The sequence below is a fragment of the Phalaenopsis equestris genome, unplaced genomic scaffold (genome assembly GCF_001263595.1).
Source record: "Phalaenopsis equestris unplaced genomic scaffold, ASM126359v1 Scaffold000770, whole genome shotgun sequence".
Taxonomy (NCBI): Eukaryota; Viridiplantae; Streptophyta; class Magnoliopsida; order Asparagales; family Orchidaceae; genus Phalaenopsis; species Phalaenopsis equestris.
In genome coordinates this window covers 47,382-69,139 of record NW_018165210.1, presented here as the reverse complement: position 1 = coordinate 69,139, position 21,758 = coordinate 47,382, and the positions used below count along the sequence as shown (strand labels likewise).

The 21,758-nt window shown below is 33.3% G+C and overlaps 1 protein-coding gene across 4 annotated transcripts in view; it reads right to left on the bottom strand.

The window, feature by feature from the left end:
* The window catches only part of LOC110031121, a 102,463-nt gene that overhangs the window by 39,424 nt on the left and 41,281 nt on the right, over positions 1 to 21,758 (bottom strand). The window lies entirely within an intron of this gene.

Sequence of the window (21,758 nt, the reverse complement as noted above, 5' to 3'; positions counted from 1 at the left end):
CTGCAATGTTTTGTGGCGCAAAATGTTGGCTTAAAAAAAAAGAAGCATAAAACTAAGTGTTGTTAAGATGAGAAGACTAGGTGGACGAAATGTGAAACGAATATATCCCTGAAAGGGTTGGTATAGCTACAGTGGCAGTCAAGATTAGAAAAAGTCGTCTAAGATGTTTTGGTCACGTTAAAGGTCAACCATCTGATGATCCAGTAAAGAGAGTAGATGTTTAAGATTCGACTTATGTTAAGAAAGGTAGAGGTTGACCTAAAAAGACTTGTTCATATTATATAAAAAATAATCATAATTTATTAGAATTAAATGAAAACATGAAACTCAGTAGGACACAATAGAGAAAAAGAATTCATGTAGCGGACCCCACTTAGTGGGATAAAGGCTTGTTGTTGTTGTATTAAAAGAGAATTTTTCTAAATTAAAAGATTGATAGTCAAGTCAAATTAAGTTACAGTTCATCACAAATCTTACATAGGCATTATATATAGCTCTAAATACTAAGGAATATTATAATTTTAATGTTGTTCAAATGCCTGCAAATATGCTTGCTGAGTATGATCAAAATCATCCCTAAACTTTTCATATCCATTTTAATCCTAGATTTTATCATTTCTTTGAATGCTATTTTATGAGTGTTTTTCAAGATGATGCCTTAGTTCTTTTAGGATCAATTTCAATTGAGCTGATATTAAATAGTAAGATCGGCTCTAAGAAATATAAAATACTCATAAAAACATTTTTCCACCAATTTTATCTAAAAAATGGCAAAGTTGACCATTTCACTATTTAGCTCATATTTGGTGAGCATATGAACTAAATTAAACACTTTAAATAAATTTAAAATAAAAATTGAAAAATCCTAAGGACGTTTCGATCACTCACGTTATTTTTATTTTAAAAAAAAATTCATTATTTCGTATAAACCGTAACAAAAAACATCACTATAAGAATCATGTTTGGTTAAGTTTGATCTTACTGAATACTATATTTCATGAATATTCTTTTGAAAATGAATTAAGTATTAAAGAATATTTATAGTTATGTTTTAATTCTTTTGACGTTAAATCTGAATCCGCATACATACTAAATCATGTTCATGAACCACATCCTAAAATTGAGCAAAATCAAATCAAAATTTAAAAACGAATTTACGTACAGCCTCAATTAGAAACTGAAATTGAACCTATAATCATATATAAATCATAAGTTAAAATTGAATCATAATTGATTCTTGATTGCAAACTCAACTTTCTACTTGAAGATTTAAAGAGCTAACTATTAGAAAAAAATCATATAAAATCAAACAATGCATTAAGATGAATGCTTACGAAATAAAAAATCCTAAAAATTCTGATTTAGTCCAGTCTTCAATGTGTTTTATTTGGTTTACTATCTAATTAGCCACTAATTATAACTATTCTCTCTCTCTCACTCTCTCTCTCTCTCTCTCTCACAGATTTGTGAGTTGTTCATGTTGCTTGCCTTAGATTTTTCTTTATTGTAGCCTAAATTGGTGCATTTAATTTGAATCCTTTGTTTTCTAAGTTGTGGGACTCCTTGTTGGCGTTAATTTTATCATCATAGCAAATCAAGAGAATTACTGTATTGATTTTTTGCATTGTACCAAGATTCAATAATTTGCTTACCTTCAACACTAGCATGGTTATTAAAACTTTACTAAAATTGGGATCCATGGTTTTTGCTTTAGCATCCATTATAGAAATTTTTTTAATAATACGAATAAACTTGAAAACTTAAGTCTACTTGTGATTATAAGAAGAGCTAAAGCTGGCGTTTTGATGGAAAGGTGGCTTAGGAATAATGGCTTTTCCCGAGAGTGTTCCTTGGAGCTTTATTGTTTGATTTACGTGGGGTTTTCTCTTCGATTCTCTCGTGTTGTTAATTGTTCAGGTTTTATGATGGGGGATTTTCTTAATCGACCTTCTTTTAAGAATGCTCTGGTGGGTAATATTTCTTCAACACCCTTGATTGCTAATAGCTGTTCGTTTCCTGTGGAAGATCAATTGGGGGAAGGTTCGAATAATGGGTTTATCGAGAAAGCGATAAGGAAGAATGGAAAACCAGTATTATTCTATCGTGAAGAAGAAACTATAGCACTTGTGGATCCTTTGAAGCAAACCTTAGTGGGAAAGTTTACTTTTGCTCACCCAAGATTGAAGGTAATTCGGAAATTTTTTGCTGATCTAAAATTTCTTGGGCAATTAGAATGTGGGGTTGATAGATGATAAACATCTAATGATTCGTCTGGAGAAAGAGACTGATTATACTATGTTGTTTGCGAGAAAAGTTTTACAAATTGAAAAAGTTAACATGAAGATCTTTAAATGGTCTACTGATTTCAATCCAAATGAAGAGGCTTCTATTGTTCACATATGGTTTCGATTTCCAAGTTTGAAACTTCATCTTTTCAATATGTAAGTTTTTTACTCTTTAGGTGCTATATTTGGTTCTCCCATGAAAATTGATCAAGCCACGCCTAACTGCTCAGGCCCTTTGTTGCAAGATTTATGGTTGAGAGAGATGTTACTCTCCCTTTCTGTGATACCATGTGAATCAGTGATTTGAATGTTGGCTATTGGCAAAATGTGGAAATGGAATATGTTCCACCCTAATGTAATAAATGCAGGATGTTTGCGCATTGCTTAAATAATTATTTTATTGCACATCATGATTTGTGAAGATCAAATAGGTATCAAGATCCAAATTTTTTTGAAAATGAAGCTAGAAGTAATGATAGACAACTTGAAACCAGGAAAGATCACAATGAAGAAAAGAATGAAGATAAAATTGATGATGAAGAATGTAACAACAAGAAGGTGATGGAAGGAAATCAGCTGCCCGAAAATAAGGAGGAAAATGGTGATAAAGTAAGGTATAATTTTGATAAAGAACATATAGAGGAGGAGAGTGGTTTGATTAAAACTACTAATAATGAAACAGAATCTCCAATGTTGGCTCTGCTTAATTGATAAATAAAAGAATTTTTTATTATTACAATGGGATAAATGTGGATGGAAATTTGGTTCTTACAAGAAATGAGTTAGAAGAAGACTGGATAATTCAACAATCTTCTAGAAAAAGGAAGATTAAAGGTATAAGAGGGCTAAGCTACGTTAATCCTTAAGCTGCTTATAATCAGAAATTTGAGGAAGATTCTCAATTAAATATTAATTCTACTTCTAGAAACTCTAGAGGGAATAAAGAGATTAATGATGTTTAATTTTCTTGTTTGGAATATTAGAGGTGTTGCCAAAGTCGATGCCTTTTGTAGACTCAAGAATCTTATCCATACTCATAAATTAAATTTCTTCAGTATTCTTGAACCTCTTGTTGCTGTTCAAAACAACGAGAAATACAAGAGGAAAATTGATAAATTTAGTCTCCTTGCTAATATTAATAACAAGATCTGGTTCTTGTGGAAAGACAACTTGAAAGTGGATATTCTTATTAATCATGCTCAGTTTCTTCACATTAAAGTTTTCTTCAATGATTCTTTCTTCTTATTAACAGTGATCTATGCTAACTGTTCTAAGAATGGAAGATTGGAGTTGTGAAATCAATTAACATCCTTGAATATTAATAATGATGCTTGGCTGGTTGGTGATGACTTTAATGTTCTCACTTCTGCTGTGGAAAAGAAAGGTGATTCTCCTCCAAACATGAATTTGATTGCTGATTTCAATGAGGTTCTTTTTGAAGTAGGGCTTCTTGATCTGGGTTAAAATGGAAATCCCTTTACTTCGTGTAAAGGTATTTTATTTGAAAGATTAGACAGGTTCGTCTCTAATGCCAAATGGGCTAGTGTTTTTCATTTGACTGCGGTCCATCATCTTCCTATTATTGCTTCTGATCATGCTCCACTTCTTCTTGAAGTGCAGATGGAAACTACAAAACTAATTATTATCTCAGGTTCCTCAATATGTGGACTTTGCATTCTTCCTTCAAACAATTGGTTGTTGATAATTGGCATATTACTATGGCTGAAAATGATGGGTATAAACTTTGGATGTTACAGAAAAAACTTGCTAAAGAGTTAAGGAGCTGGAATTGGAAAGTTTTTGGCCTTCTCCATAATGTTGTTCCTAAAGCTGAAGAAAGAGTTAAAAGCTTGGAGAATGATTATTTCAATGATAATATCTGTTGGGATGTTTTGTTGCAGAAACAGAACGAGTTAAAGATTGACATTGCTAAGGAAGAAAGCTTCTATTCTCAGAAAGCAGCTAAAAGAAATTATCTGGAGGGTGACAGAAATAGTGCATATTTTCATGCTTATATCAATAACAGAAAGAAGAATAATATGATTCATAAAATTAAAGATAGAAATGGTTTGGCCTTATGTAATGCTAAGGATATGGAGGCTGATGGGATCAATTTCTTTTCTAAAATATGTTTAGCAGTGATGGTTCTTTATTATCTAAAATTATGAACTGTATACTAATTCTTCCTTGTGGTTGGATAGGAATCTTACTTTTGTGCCTTCCTTTGAGGAAATTAAAGATATCCTTGATGATATGAAAGATGGGAAAACTGTTGGACCAGATGGTTATAAAGAAGAATTCTATAAATATTGTTGGGATATCATCAATAGTGATATTATTACTGCTAGACAGAACTTTTTTAGAGGTATATAATCACCTAGATATTTTAAGACTTCCAGCATTATTTTGGTTACTAAAGATAAAGAAGCTAGTTCCTAGGATGATTATAGACTTATCAGTCTGAACATTGTGGCTTCTAAAATCATATCTAAAATTGTGGTGAAAAGGATCCAACCTTTGCTTCATAAAATTATCAATCCTAATCAATCTGCTTTTGTGAAAGGCAGAAATATTAGTGATAATCCTCTAACAATGCAGGAACTACTTTTAGATCTTGATAAAAAAGAGAGACGAGGCAATGTTATCTTTAAAATGGATATTAAAAAGACTTTTGATGCCAAAAGAAGGGAATTCATTCTTGATGTTTTAAAGACTGTGGGATTCAGTGTTGACTTCTGCTTGCTTATTAACAGAATTATGGATAACAATTTTTATTCTTTGTTGATAAATGGTAATAATTGTGGTTTCTTTAAAACTTCAAGAGGAATTAAACAGGCTAATCCTCTTTCCCCTATTCTGTTTATCATAGCTTTTGATTATATGTCCACATGTCTTAATGCTTTGTTTAATAAATATCCTAGCTTGAATTATTTGCACAAAGGTATGATCAACATTTCTCATCTTTGCTATGCTGATAATTTGGTGATTTTTACTAATACTAATAAAAGATCGATTATCTTTGGGAAGCTATTATTCATTTTCAAAGATATGGGTTGAAGTTTAACACCTCTAAATGTATCTTTTACTGCTCTAAACATACTCATGCTAGTAAGAACAACAGGATTTTTTATTTTACTAATTGTAATAATTGAGAGCTTCTGTTAGTTTGTTTGGGTTTCAATTTGGATAAAAGAAGCAGAAGAAATCACCCTTTTGATAGTCTGTTTGATAAAATCAGGAAGAAAATTTTGTCCTTAGAAAATAAATTTCTCTCCTCTGGAATGAAAATTACTATTCTTAAAAGCATTCTCACTTCTCTCTCTCTTTACTCTATGCAAATCATGAAAATGACTAATAGTGTTATCAAAAGGATGGAAATGTTGTTTAATAAGTTTCTGTGGGATAGTAATAATAAACACAATATTCATTGGAGAGAAGCTTTGAAACTTTTTGATAAAGGAGATTAGGGTTTTAGAAGTATTGTTGATACGATGAAAATTAACTTCATGAAGCTTTGGTATAGATTTTGGTAGAGTAATTCTCTTTGGGTCACTTTGTTGAAAGCTAAATATTGGAAATCTGCTCATCCTCTGGCCGTTAGTGATTCCAAACATGATTCTTTAATATGGAAAGAAATGCTTAAAGTTGCTAGCTATACTGAGCACTTAATATGATGGGATGTTGGTAAAGCAAATTGCTCTTTCCAGTATGATGATTGGTTCGGTAAAGGCTCCTTAGCTGATTTTTATGGTGGTCCTCATGACATCAATATTAAAGTTATGGAAATGTGGTGCAATGATCATTGGGATAGGATGAAATTACTTCACATTGCACATACAACAGATGTTGATTTCATCAATAATATCCCTATTAATAAAAGTTAAGGATGATTTTCCTAAAATCAAAGGAAAATTAGGAGAGTCTGCCTCTAGAACTTTTACTAATTCTTTTCAGGCTTTTCAAGGTGAAGATATGAAGCTGATTTGGAATAAATGGATCAAACCTTCACAAACGTTTTTTTATATGGAGAGTGTTACATAGAATTATTCCTACTGATGATATCTTGAAATTTAAGGGGCTTAGATTTCCTTCTTGTTGCTTGTTATGCATGATGAATGAAGAATCTTTAAATCACATTCTTGTGAAGTGCGGGTTTGTTGTTGATGCGTGGATCATCACTTTTTTGGCAAGAATATAAAAGATGATGGTTATAATTATGTGAAGGAGATTTGTGATGACTGGAAAAGGCAAGGGCATGTTCTCTTTTCTAATATCCCTATTTTGATTTTATGGTTCATATGGATTACCAGGAATAATGTGAACATAATAATATGATCCCTAACAGTGTTGATACTTTTTTTATGATTATTAAATTTACCTTGAAGTGTTTATCATTACACAATTACAAAGGTAAACCTGGATGCAAGCTCGTTTAAATTATTTCTACCTTATATTTACCCATCTCTCGGACTGCGGGTAATAATAGCTACATTTTGAAGTAGTGTAAACCTATTGCTCCCTTTATCAAAATTAATGTTAATGGAAGTTAGAAGAAGGATGTTGCTGGAATTGGTGGTATTTGTAGGGACAATATTGGTGTTGTTATTTGCTAGTTTGCGGCTAATTCTATTCCAGTCTCTCCTCTGAAGGCAGAAACTGATGTAGTCATTTTTGGATTGATGATTGCTAAAAGGTTTGGTTGGAGGTATGTGAATTTATACTCAGATTCTTTAATCCTTTGGATATTGCAGGAACAAAGTTGATTGTCATTGGAGCATTACTTTACAAATGAAAAGGATTGCTGAGCTCTCTAAAAATTTGGAGATATGTTGGACTCACACTAAAAGAGATGGAAGTGGGGCTGCTAACTGGGATGCTAAAGTGGGAATTAATCTCAATTTTCTTGTTATTTCTAAATATTTACCTATAGATCTGCACTTTGCTTACAAGATTTGGCCTAATGTTTTCCTATTATTTTTCTTTTTGGGTTTATAGGAGGGGTGAGTTGTTTTTTTTTTCCTTCTTATTTTGGGGAGAAGCCTCTTAGGTTTTATTTTTTTGTGTGAGTTGTATGGTAGGGTGTAGTAGGGACTTCATGCCTACTTTTGTAATTGTTTTTTGTGTGGAATAAAATTCCCTACGGGGTTCGATTAAAAAAAATTAGGGTTCCTAAAGCGAGCAAAATATAGTCTATTGCTTGACAAAATTTTAGTTTCCTTTAACTTTATATGCTTGATTGGATGTGAATTCTTCCATTTGTGCAAGTGTTGCTTGACAACTTCGACAAAAGCCTTTTTGGTTTTCAAAAAAGAGCTTGGCTCAAGATTTTGACCCTACCAAGACAAACTCTCATTCAATAAACCTCAATAATCCTTTTGGTTACATAACTTATGGTGCAAATAAGCTCATATGAACTAATGCATGTAGCAACATTCAATGTTGATGAAGAGTATCATATAAAAGAAGGAATCTATCTATGTTACATCGTCCTTCAAGATATGGATTTCACCTGATATAATTATTATGTTACAATATTATCACTTTTTCATCCTTTCTTTTTAAGGGTAAAGCCAGGTTTAATATATTTTTATTATTTTACCAACAGGTTTTTCGTAGATTATCTACCGGCAATAAAGATATATAGTTCAGCGACAGCAATTGAGTTAGTTCTCTACATGCATTTAAACAGGTGGATATTTCAGCCAAAAAGTCAGCCGATCCATTTTTGGCAGACAAATCCAACAATTTTCCACCATTTTTATCATCCTATATTACTGACAAAAAAATGATCCCGTTGGGGGCGTTAGCATAGATTGCTTCAGCAAGAAATTTTGGACAGATTTTGTGAAGACAATCTAACCAAAAAGTTTTACGAAGGATATTTCAATCACTGGAATATGCTTATGATGGAGGATTATAATCCATCGATAATCCGTCAGTAACACTAATTTCAGCAAAAATGAAGTTATTTCTGATGTTTTTTTTTTCCGCCAGAAATAATTAATTTTCATGTAATATACCTTTACATTTAAAACTACTTGATTAATTTCAAGGCCCCTTCCAAAAAAACAAGCTCATGAGGACGAGGGCATTGTATAGATGTAATATCATAACTTACAACATGTTCTTCAACTTCTATTGGCATCATGAGGATAAATTTTCAACTATATGAGCAGTCAACAAGACATGGTGGATGTTGTATCAACATGATTTTCTCGGCGATTGAGTACAAGTATGGTAGTGAATTTTTTATAAGTGTTAACTGCAAGCAGCATATGGAAATTTAAGCATGATCATCTATTCGAACTTCCAAAAGTAGATATACATCTTTCAAGTTCGTTTTCTATTACCTCAATCATCAGATTGACCACATTATCTTCCAGAGGTCACGAGTTCAAATTACGAAATCACTCTCTGTACTATAATCTTTAGGTCAGGTATATTGAACATTCTCTAGACCACAGATGAGGAAAAGTTTCATACACATGGATGCATTTGTACTTACCTTACAGGAAAATTTTAGCTGTGAATCAACTATGATCTGATAAATACATTTTAATCAATGTTACCTTAATGCTTTAGCTGATGATCTAATGTATATACCTTCCATTCAAGGATGACTTTTCCCCTATCCATGTTACCTTAATGCTTCTCATGAAGTTTCATTGAACTCCTGTGGTTTTAGCACGGAACCAATAATAAGACAGTGATTGCTGAACCAATAATGCTAGACTTCTTGATGCCATTGAACGCTCTTTAACGCAGTTGGAAATAAAGAAACAAATATGCAATAGCCCATACTCAAGTAGCAACTAGCAACTAGAACATTAATGCAGTAGTATTTTGATTAATATATTGTCACTTTTTATTTGCCACTGTAAATGGAGAATGCCACAAAGTTGACAATGAGCACAAATATAGTAAGACAACTTTTCTTTATCAAAATTCATTAGTTTTGTTTTCTCACTTTTATATCATTCTAATTAGAAATCTGTCTGCTACCTAAAAAATTTGCTCAAGCGGATTGGACTGTGATCAAAGCAAAACCCATGTATTTAAAAAATTATCAACCGAAAGCACATTACCTTGCATTTATTGGTTTTGGTCAGTTACATGAGAAAAAATCAATCAGTAGAGCTGCCATAGAAAATATGTTTTAACAACTGACATAAAACATTCGTGACCCTACCAAGACAAACTCTCATTCAATAAACCTAAGAGCTTGGCTCAAGATTTTGACCCTACCAAATTGGTGACTCTTCATTAGCAATTCCAGAATTAATAGTCAACCATGCATGGTGATCCTTTGTTCGTGGGAAAAAAAATGAATGTAGAGAATAAAAGCATAATTCCATGAACAGTGAGCATTATTATAAACAATTCCTCCATTTCAATACAAGAGAAGCAGTATATAGGATTGCAAGCAATGTCATTTACAAGATCTCCGCACATTGCGATGATTCTTGTTGAATTTACATATGAATGTTCTGTTAATTTTTTTAAAGTTTAAAGGTGGAAAATTGATGGTTAGATTGTCTCCATTATAAATTGGAAGTTTATTTGGTTGGTACAATGTAGGAACATTTTCATGATATTGTAAGAGAACTTTCTTTCAGCCATTAATGTTTATTGAATAGTTTCATTGGGCCTTTGAAATTTTTTTCCTTTTGGAGGTGTCACTTTTTATTATAAATATTAGCTCCACTAAATTTGGATTTAGTAATTCTGCTTTAGTAGGAATGGAAAATTTGTTAAAAGCAAAAAAAAAATGATTGAAATATATAATGTATAAAAAAAATGCACAATGTTAACCAGTATTACACAATAACAATTAATGGTTACAAATTGCTGGCTTTCATTTCCTGTAACTTTATTCGGTATATCAACAACTGTCTAGTATTGCTTGAAATTTGCATTGCATTAAAATCATTACACTAAGATAAATGACTGTTACTCCAAGAACAAAATTTGCATTGTGTACTATTACATTACAAAATTTTGGACCGCTGTACCCATATGTGTTGATCTCTTCAGATGCATGACAGCACCAAATGTCAATACTTCCAGTACGTTTCTTTCACATAACTCATATAGACTAATAAAATACAATATAAATTCAGATGGCAATTAAACATCTTTAAGCAACTTCATTTCAAGCAACAACTAGTAGCTTATGTATCATCAATTCTAAGCATCCATAATCCAAACATTAAATGTACTCTTATCACACCTAAAAATTTACCAGCGAGTCAAGTTACTGTTATTACTAGAGTTAATCCATGATTGTACGTGCAGAAGACATTTGGAATAGATTGATTTTTTTTTCTAAGACTATAATTTAGGTTTACATTAGATTAGTCAAAATAATGATTTTTTTCCAAAATTTTTTTCCCACAAAAAACAGCATTTTTTTTTTCTACTCTTTTCCTAGAACTGCTGAAGCAGAACAACAGGCAGAAGTTTGAGAAAAAAGGAGAGACTTGGAAAAGGACTAGAGAGCTTTTTGGATGTCTATTAATGCAAGAACCGTTCCTACTTACAAATAAAATACATCAAGACATAAATTAAATCTACCCTAAAATCACTCTACAATATTAGTTGACAACCTCCAAAAAACTTGCGGAACGAACTTCATAACAAACTCTTATTTTCACTTAAATTAAAATCACAAGCTTATACAAAACAAATTTATCTTAATCCTACTCTCTTCAAATTGTCACCAAGTAATATAGATTTGTTCTGCTATTCTTTTTTTCTCTCTTGATGATGATTTGAACTTTATTTTCAACAGTGTGAACATCAAGAGATCCTCCAATATAGTCAATGACTTTTCAATCAGAATCTTCCTATTATGTTCATGGGTGTCCCGTAATTGAAATGTCATAAAAAGCAGTCATGCATGATGATTTTTTGACCAGTACTTCAAATAAATCTCTCGGTTGGGAGCATAAACAACTTTCAATTGGCAGTCAAATTACTCTTTTAAGTATTTTTTAGATGCTATGTTTATGGATTTACTTCCAGTACTTCAACGCCCTACATGTGTTGTTGATAAATTATAGAGGTTATCTAATCGCTTTACTGGGAGGAGTTAAAATTCTTTGCATAAACTTCATTGTAATACTTGAAAGAACTTGTTTCTAAAGGCGGGTCACGATTCAGGCGATCTAAAGATGGTATTATGGCTTTTCTTCTAATTTGGCGTGAAAATTTTGGGCAGAAAGCAGATATTGAGGTAGAGTTAATAAAATATATTTAAATACTGCAGATTTAGGAAATGTAATTCCGGTCTTTGGGAAGGCTGCGCAAAATTTAGCGATTATGCTAAAATTTTCTTATTCGTTTGGGCATTGGAAATGCTCCTTTTTTTTTCTTTGGTAGGCAGGATGATTTGGAACAATTTTTTTTAATCCTCTTGAGAATCGACAGTGATTAGATAAATAAATGCCTTTCTTTTCTCAAAATATTTAAATAATCCTTTACAAAGGTTTAATAAAAAATGTTGTGTCTACTGCTACATTTCAGATTAAATTTATTGGGCAACCATATTGTCTTAAGGCGAATAACGCATTTAAAGATGTAGGCTTCGTTTGAGAAACGGTTAAGTTTCGTTCAATTCCAGTGAATGTCAATGCCTGAAAAAAATTCTCGTTTGGTGAAACAGCAGGAGACAAACGTCTTCTGAAGTTCTTTCACAAAAATGACAAATTTTCGCAGGCTCGACAAACGTTACTTTTAAAAGAAATTAGTTGAGAGGAGAAGCTACTGCAAACAAAGCCTTATTTTGCATGAATTTTGAATATATTTCTCTCTCTTTTTTTTATGGATTTATTTATGAGTTTCTCCTGAATCTTGCTTCTGAAATGTCATTTGGGATCAATTTTTCTCTTTTTTTTTTTGTATTTTTTACATTTTGATTTAAATCAAAATATATTTGATAGGGTTACTTATTTTTAAAAACGCTCAAGATAATTTTTAAATATTTTGAATATTTTTAAAAACAAGTTGATTTACTTATAAAAATAAAAATCATATAAAAAACAAAAGTGATGACAGTAAGTGTCAATATTGTTTAGTTTGGAATCTTTTTCAGTAGATTTTTTTTTTCTGGATACAATGTTTCTAAGTTGTGGATCATTATGCTTTCATTTTAAAGATCCACCTGCATGCCAGTGGTAATCTAAATTTGTTTAGCCTTTCCAGGAAACATAATTGTGATAAAAGTGGCTAGGTTTGACTCAATTTGATCTTGTAGTTGTTCTCCAATTTTGTTGGCAGGAGATTTCATTTAATTCAAATAAGATTAATTTTAGAGTGAATTGTCATTTCTGAGTACTATACAATTGAAAAACTCTTATTACCATGTATCAACCTTACTTCCTTAAGATCTCCTGGAAGATTCATAATGAAGATAATGTCATTTTTTACAAGGACAAATAAATTCATGACAAAACACCTTTGCCATGAATCATAAGCTTGACTAATTTGCTTGGAATTTAATTGCTCAGTGAGCACCAAATTCCTCACCTATCATGGTTGTCATAGGAAATGGAAGGCATTATTCTCATCAATATGGATAAAAAATTAAAGATCTTTACATTAATACAAATTGAATCTCACTCAACACTAATAACAATCATTCAAGAGATGCCTTCTAATGAACCATTAAAATTTCTGCATTACTCAGTATTATCTAAGGAAATGGTGGCATTCATAAACTTGAGATCAGTATTATCTAAGGAAATGGTGGCATTCATAAACTAAAGATTTGGAAAGACATGGCTCCAGAAAACTTGCCACTTGGATGGAACATCTAGATGTGTAAAATTCATATTTAAGTTCACATGATCAAATTTGGCATGGATATCTCCTAAATTTGAGTTTTGCAATCCTCAACTAGAGGATAATTTTTATAATTCTTCACATGAGATTTTATTAAAATTTTTGAAAATTAAATTCTTTCTTCAGAATCACGACTTCCATCAGCAACATTGATGCCTTCAATCTAAGGTGAAATATTAATAATAATTCCAATAATAGAGGTTTTAAAATAAATAGGATACGGGAAAAATCAACTGATTTAATATCATCTTCCAATTTTATTTTAGCTGCAAAATACAAGGTGAATAAGGCATCTATTATCAACAAGAAGACTGGAGTTTAAACTTCTAAATAAGCTACTAGATTTATTTTGTGGAACAATTTAACTTGGATATTTGTTAGTTGTAGCTTATCCTTTCTTTGTATCTTCTTCCCAAGTAAAATTGTATTATTTCTTCTCTTTTGATGAGAAAAATTTAACCAAACTTCCATTTTAAAGAAAAAAAAAAAGTCAAAAGTTGATTAGGTTGAAATTACTTTAAAAAAATGTATTTTTTGATGTACCAGAATATCAACAGAAGCAATTAACTTGATTACTAGTACAAGTCACAGTGCACATAGTCTATTTGGTCTCTGCAGCACTTGGAACAATATTTTTAGGACTCTAATATTAAGAGAAAACAAAACTCTAGTCTCTAGACTAGAATAGTATGTTTCAATCTTACATAGAATAAAACTCATATATCTATTCTAGTTACTATGACTTATTAACACATTATTCACTTATTTTCAACTTCCACAACAATTTATTTCTTCTGATGGAAATCAAACTCTAATTGCCTAAAATGTAAATCCTCGGCCTTAAGACAGCCAAAATAATTCACTTATTTTGGCTTGTACATGCTACAATGACTCCTCTAATGAACGATTTATATTCTGAAATATCTTTGTTGGTTTGCATGATCAATCAACCATCTCAATTCTAGGCTGGTTTAATTGCATGATATTCTATTGTTTAGGCTTCAATTTATGGTTAAAGTTGCATTATGTTCGTCGGTTGTTGAACTGGTTATGATTCCTGGCTTGGTGTTTTGGGTTGGTATTGATACAATGTGGTTTCGTTTTCATGTCTTTAATGAGATTATTAGTTGAGCTTCAAGAACCTTAAAATATTGAAAAAAAACTTTGTATTCCAATTTCCAAGTTATTGTTTACTGTGTATATACTGCTTTTGTTTCTAAGGGCAAGCATTGTAACGACTTGCAAATCCTATCGTTTGATAAAATTCTAGATTTTCTATCAAACTTTAAGTGTGCTAATTGGATACAAACTCTTCAAGCGTGAGGCATTAACAATAACTTCGGAGGGTAATAGTCTCCTTGCATCCACAGAAGGCACCAATGTCCATAGATGATTTTTCGTATGCATTACATCGTGATTCATTTTTTGCATGAGAAATTGGGTTCAATCCAATGAATTTATGTTGTGAACCTTGATCAGTACATAGTTTCATTTGATCTCATAATTATTGCAAAATCTGCTTCTGGTTAATCTTTAAATTACCATAAGCAATTTAGAGATGGGTGGGGTGGCTTTTGTAGGGAGACTTATATAATTTACAACAGCGATTTAGAGAGGAGAAAGGAGAGATCTGGGAGAATAAATATGAAAAAGAGGATAAGGTTTAAGAGGTTCTCTTTTAAGGTTTTTGATAAACAGGAGGTCTAATTCTTACCTTAAGACCAATAAATATCTTCTCTTGCATGATGTTCAAGATTGACATATACAGGAGGATTAACTCACATGTAATTGTAAGAATTTAAAAAGATTAGTTGAGTCATATGAACGAAGTTTCCCACATTGCGAAGCTTGCATTAGTACAAGGAGTCCATAGGATTATGTTGATGGAACCAGTAGATCAAGAAGTATATGTATAATGAGAAAACTTCATCATGAAAAATGTCATTTCATGTGGGCTTAAATTCATAATGAAGGCATATACATGTTCTTAATAACATGCAAGTCATCATACGTGATTTAGGATAAACATAAGAACATAATGAAGCAATTATACATGAGCTACAAGAGTTTTCCTAAAATTAAACATTGGTATTGCTTATGTAAATATACTCATGGCATGGATATGATGACATGGATCATGTTGTGTATATAAATATTATGTTTAATATGATATGCGTGTTAAAAAGAACATGGGCATGGCGAAATGAATTACTATTAGAAGCTTACCAGCAATTTTTAAGATTTAAATAAATTCATTGATGCGGGAGTGGTCCCCATAATCCCGCTTATACTGGACCGGGATCAAGACAAAATCTGATCCAGTGATGACCCAGTAGCAAAATTTTTGCAAACTGACTCACCATACCTTGTGGGTACCATGTTCTATTATTTGAAATAGAATTAGCACTATTTTTCTTAGGAACAATTTATATGTTTGTTATGGACTGATTTAGGGGGACATTTTGTTTTTATGCATTAGATATTATTCTCTAGTTTTCTCTTGTTGGAGTGATGTATAATTGATTTTTCTCGAGTGATATGCTTGTAACCTAACTGGATCAGGTGGTGATCTCTCTGAACAATCAAATACCTTTCTATACCTCCGCATCCACTGCCTACCAGCTATTTTCTGTCCAACTTGTCCAACCATCATTTTTATTCTTCATCATCATTTTCCCTCTGTTGCACTTTCTACCAATATCTAACCCATCCCATGATCCATCCGCATTGACTAGGAACTTTATATCGGTGTCATTTGGTATCCAAGTCCGACAAACCTAAATCTTTAAGAATATATTTTCCACTCATAAAACTAAATTCACATTACATAAATCATCTACCCTCACCCACACATTTCGGCCACCCAAAACAATCTTCCTATTTTGGTTGAAACTATTTAGGAGAAAGGGATATCATGTCACTCAGAAGAAACATGCAAAGAGTTATACATAAGCTTACAATGGACGATATATAAATGGCGATCCCCAAACTATAACAAAGACTTGCCACATTTAAGAGAATGCAACTTGGAGATGTCACCTATATGCATAATAATGACTCGTCGGATCAAGTGAAATAAATTAAACTCACCAAAAAAAATTTAGTAATAAAGAATAATGCCCCAACAATTTAGAATTGAATTCCAATGTGAGGCAAGGGCTTCGGGATGAAGATCTATTTGCTATATTTTGACGGGCAATTGGATCCGGATAAATTCATTAAGTGGGAACAAACAATAGAACAAAATTTTGAGTATAAGGATGTTCCCAAAGATTTAAAAAAGTCAAATTAACCGTCTTAAACTCAAACATAACACTTTATTGTGGTGGGAGAATCTGAAGCTTCTTCGGTAGTGAGAAGATAAGAACAAGATCACTCATGGCAACAGAGGAAAAGACATCACAAATATCATCTCCGACATTTCCTAGCAAGATATATTCCTAAAGCTTCAAAACATGTATTAGAAGGATTTTTTTTGTGAAAGGGTACAAGGTCAAATTTGATCAACTCATGTTGAAATGTGAGTTGATGGGACAAATGTTAGCAACTTGGAGGATTAAAGCCAAAATTTAGCGTTGTGGTGCAGCTACAATGGTATTAGTCCATACTCATCGTAAAAACAATAACTTTAAAGTGGAGAAGCAATATCATTACCAAGGAACCACTGAACATTATAGACAGAGCTCAACATTTGGAACAGGTACTAGAAGCACACCCACTAAGACACCCCGACTTACCCTTCATGAGGAAAAATCAACCCAGGGTGGAGAAAAATGGAGCCACCAACACACCCAAGTCATTAAAACTAGAAAGTTCTTCAACTGTCATAATTTCGGGCATACAGCATCTAAGTGCCCAACAAAAGAGTAATCAGTTTTACCGAGCATGAAGAGTGAAGAAATAGACAGTGACATTAGGGATGCAGGAGAAATGAGGATGATAGAGAAGAGTATTAGCTTTCAACCGATGAGGGAGAAATGCCAAAGGTTCGAAGAATCATTTACACTGATCCTACAAGAGCGCAATAGTAGCTTTGCCATCTCTTTCACTCATTGCATCGTGAAGGAAAAGGTGCACAACTTATCATAGACAGAGCGATTTGTGAAAATGTGGTGTCTAGCAAAATGATATACAAGTTGAGCCTTGCACACTTAGGCTTATTCCCTACCTTGGTCAAAGAAAGGGAATAAGATTGTTATTGATATGAGATACCACATGGCATTCTATATTAGAGATGTAAGAGTAGATGTCATATGACATAGTACCTTTGGATACTTGTCACATCATATTAGGTTGTTTGTGGCAATACAACCATTGCAAACATCATGATAGATAAAAAAAACAGATTCCTTTCTAAAGGATAGGAAGCGCATCTTAGTCATATCTTGGAAGGAGTCTAAGGTCGTCAAAGTTCATATAGTCTAAGACTACAGTGCCACATGCTACCTTTCTGCAAGCCTTGAGAGAAGCAGCAGTAGGACTAACATTAGTAGTCTTAAAAAACAATTGAGTCCAAGGGCCAATACCAAATGTAATATACCCCATGCTAAAAGAGATTAAGACATGTTCCGACCGACAATCCACTCTTAGATTATCATCACTGAGAGAGATTCAGTATGCCATAAATTTAATTCTAGAAACCACCTATCTACCGGATGCGCCCAGCCTAGAATGAGGAGTTGCAGAAGCAGGTTACAAACTTGATAACTAGAGACTTGATCCGTGACAAAATTAGTCATGTGCAAGTATAGCTCGGCTTGTGTTAAGAAAGGCAGAGGTAGACCTAGGAAGACTTGGGCTTATTCTATAAAAAATTATCTTAATTTACTAGAACTAAATGAAATATGACACTAAATAGAACGCAATGGAGAAAAAGGATTCATGCAGCCGACCCCACGTAGTGGAATTAAGGCTTTGTTGATGTTGTTGTTGTTGTTGTTGTTGTTGTGTACGTGTATTGATAATTGAACTATGAATAAAATTAAAATTAAATATGAATTTCCTACTCGACGATTAGACTATCTGCTCGATCTGTTACTTATATAGGGCTAGTATCTTCTCCAAAATCAGTTCACATCATAGTTCACTAAATCAAGATGAGATCAAGAGAAACATGAAAATAGCATTCAAGACACAAGATGGATAGTATAAGCGGACAATCATGCCCTTTGGTTATCCAATGCACCCAACACTTTTATGTAGCTGCTGAAGATATTTTAAGCCTTTACTGAAAAATTGGAGGAATGCTTTAGGCCTTTTGTGTAATAGAAAAGTACTACTTAGATTGAAAGAAAAATTTTATAAGACGATGAGACATGCAATACTCACTATGGCGCTAAATGTTGGCCTTTAAAACAGAAGAATAATCGGCGCTGAATGTTGGCCTTTAAAAGAGAAGAATAATCCTAAGTGTTATCGAGATGAGAATGATTAGGTGGATGAGTGGCTTTACACTTAGAGACAAAATACGAAATGAATATATCTGTGATAGGGTTGGTGTAGCTCTTGTGACAGACAAAATTAGAGAAAGTCATTTTAGATGGTTTGGTCACATCAAGCATCTACCATCAGATGATCTGATTAGGAGTAAATGTTCTAGATTCGACTTGTGTTAAGAAAGGCAGAGATAGACCTAGGAAGGCTTGGGCTTATTGTAAGAAAAATGATCTTAATTTATTAGAACTAAATGAAAATATGACAATAAATAGGACGCGGTGGAGAAAAAGTATTAATGTAGTCGACCCCACGTAGTGGGATTAAGGCTTTGTTGTTGTTATTGTTGTTGTACTGAAAAATTGGTAGTTATATACTTTGATGATATTTTGGTATTTTGATATTGTCACACCCGGCTCGGGGCTTGGAATCAACCAAGACGGGAATGAATGGTCGGACGGTGAAGAAAAAACGTCTCTGTTATTATAATTTTATTACTAACAATTTAATATCAAAAATACATGAAAGAGATAGTAAAGAAAGCAATAAAAATTACTAAGTAAAAATGTGTACATTTCTGATTATTGTTCACTCTTGTACACATTTACCCATCTTCTATTCATCTTGTTCAAATATTTAAAACGAAAATATAATAATAAAGCAACATAAGAGCTATCTAATTATAACTCGGGAATAGTCACTCTTCTATACTACAGTAATACAAGAGAAAAAAATCAATATGCATGTAGGTTTATAAAAAAATTTATAAGATGCTGATTTTTCCTACTTTTTATAAGCAATCTAATATAAGATAATGCATGTATCAATAACATTTTTCTAAATGAAAATACTCAATCTTTTATAAGAATTCACTTTAACTTTACTTTTACTTTATTCTTCAAATACACATTTGTCTCTATAAAGATCACTGTCAACAAACCTAACACACCTAGGGGTTAGCGATCTACACATCACAATTGTCTAGGTAGAAGACCCTTACCTATCCCTAATCGATATTGTCTCATCGGCACAACGGTTAGTAATGTAAACATTATAATTGTCTCATCTCATCGGCACAGCGGTTAGTAAACTATCACAATCGTCTGGGCGATAAAAAAAACACTAAGCGCGGGTACACTGACGCCTCCCACCTGCATCATTAGTGGGTGAACTCCTCATCTGAACATGCATATATCAGCATTCATGAATAAGTTATTTCAACCTTCATAAATATATTATTCTGAGACATCTTTAATCAATCTACTAACATGCATACTTAATATTACTATTATGTACAATTAAAGAAGAAAAGGTACAGATAGGTTGTATGAGATGACTTAAAAAAGGCCCAACTCACACAATACAACACACAAAAACCCAAAGAAGCAAAGATACATAAAGATAAAAAACCCAAAATCCACCAACAGGTGCAAAGGTGCTAGGGACGTCCCACTTAAGTTCTTCTGCCTCTAGTTCTCGGACGGGAGCCAGTGAACAAATTGGTAAGGTACGTACCATTACCCGAAGTAACCAAGGTAACATTCATCAGATTTCTGAGCTCAAATATGTCTCTGTTCTTCTTCTTCCTTCTAGATGTGTAGATTTTTCATTCCTCATCTGAGGATTGACTCATCTGATCAATGAATTGGTCCAAAGATGACCGAACAGGTGTAGGAAGTTGCAGATCATGATCCCCCTGAGTATGAGTAGCATTGACATCTTTCTGAACCTGATGAGGCGGTAGCGAAGCAGCAGAGGTATTTTCACCTATAATATCAATGATAGGTTCAAGAGCAGGCGGGGTCTAAAGAATCTCCCTCGCCTCCAAGATTGAAGGTTCCAAAGACGGGGGAGCTACAACAATGTGTGGAGACTGAATGGTTGATATCTTGCCTGTGGGAATAGTGACGTCTTCAGATGTATTCTTTTGAAGATCGATAGTGTCAATAACTTGGAGCTGGTCAGGAGGAGTTGGAATCATTGCCTCTAGCGGAGTACTTTGCTTTTTTGGTTTGAGGTGGAGATGTAGATGATGACATTAAGAACTGGAGTGGTCGAACATACGATAGTTCGAACAATACGAAGGAAAATGTTCAATCTCTACCTTCTGCCAATATCTATGATGTTGTGTGCCCAACCAAATTCCCTCAGAAGTGAAAGAAGTAATGTCTCTTTCAGCAAGTACTCTAGCTTCAGATGGACGAGAAAAATTAAAAGTATGAATGTCTGTCTTGAGTGGCTTACCATAAGTTGAGGCAATCGAATACAACACTTTTTTAGAAAAATAATGAAATTTCAGACCGGGAAGGCGAATCCAAACCAAAACGATTGGGGGTTTCGTCTATGGGTCAAAATCCACAGACCATTTCAGAATTTTCATTACTCTGTTATCAATCCAGATTATCCTTCTAGCAAATAAGCGTGTGTAATCTTCTTCATTATTAATTTGAATAAGAATGTGGCTCTCACCTAATAGTCCAATTTTTCACTCCCCAACAAGGTGTATAAGTTCAAATTTATTGCGAATAAGCTCCATTTTTAATATACATATAGAAATTTCTCAACCAAATTCAGACAACATGAGGAATCAAGTCAAATACCTTCAGCTTCTGTAAAAAATATGACACGCTTCTCATTCTTCCAACCAGGTTTATTGATGTCCTCCTCTCACACAAACGAAGGAGGAAAAGAGCACGATTTAGGTGTAGTTGAGGCGTGAACACCCGTGAGAGCAGCTGCATACGATCTGTCTAAAGTCATGTGTGGCGTTAAGAAGAAAACAGAGGGAAAATGGTGTCGACCAAAGCTGAGAACAGAAGAAAACATGGGAAAAGTGTCGTCGACCGAAGCTGAGAACACGGGAGTCGCAGAGCCGAGTACTACTGTCGAACCGCTCGCGAGATGGAAAGGAGCCGCGAGAAGAGAAGCTGCAAAATTCGCTAGATGGGAAGCGGCAGAACTCGCGAGACCGAAAGAATCACAAGAATACGAGCCGCACCGTAGAGGAGCCGCAGAGCAGAGAACATAATTCGCGAGATGGAATTGGCGAGACCGAAAGAATCAAGACGAGCCGCACAGGTGAGGATCCGCAGAGTCGAGCCAGGAAAGCTTGTGAGACGCGAGAAGAAGCAGCGAAGCTGCTAGGGTTCGTCGTTAAGCCAAACGCTAGCAGAGCCGAACGGGAAGATCATATATATA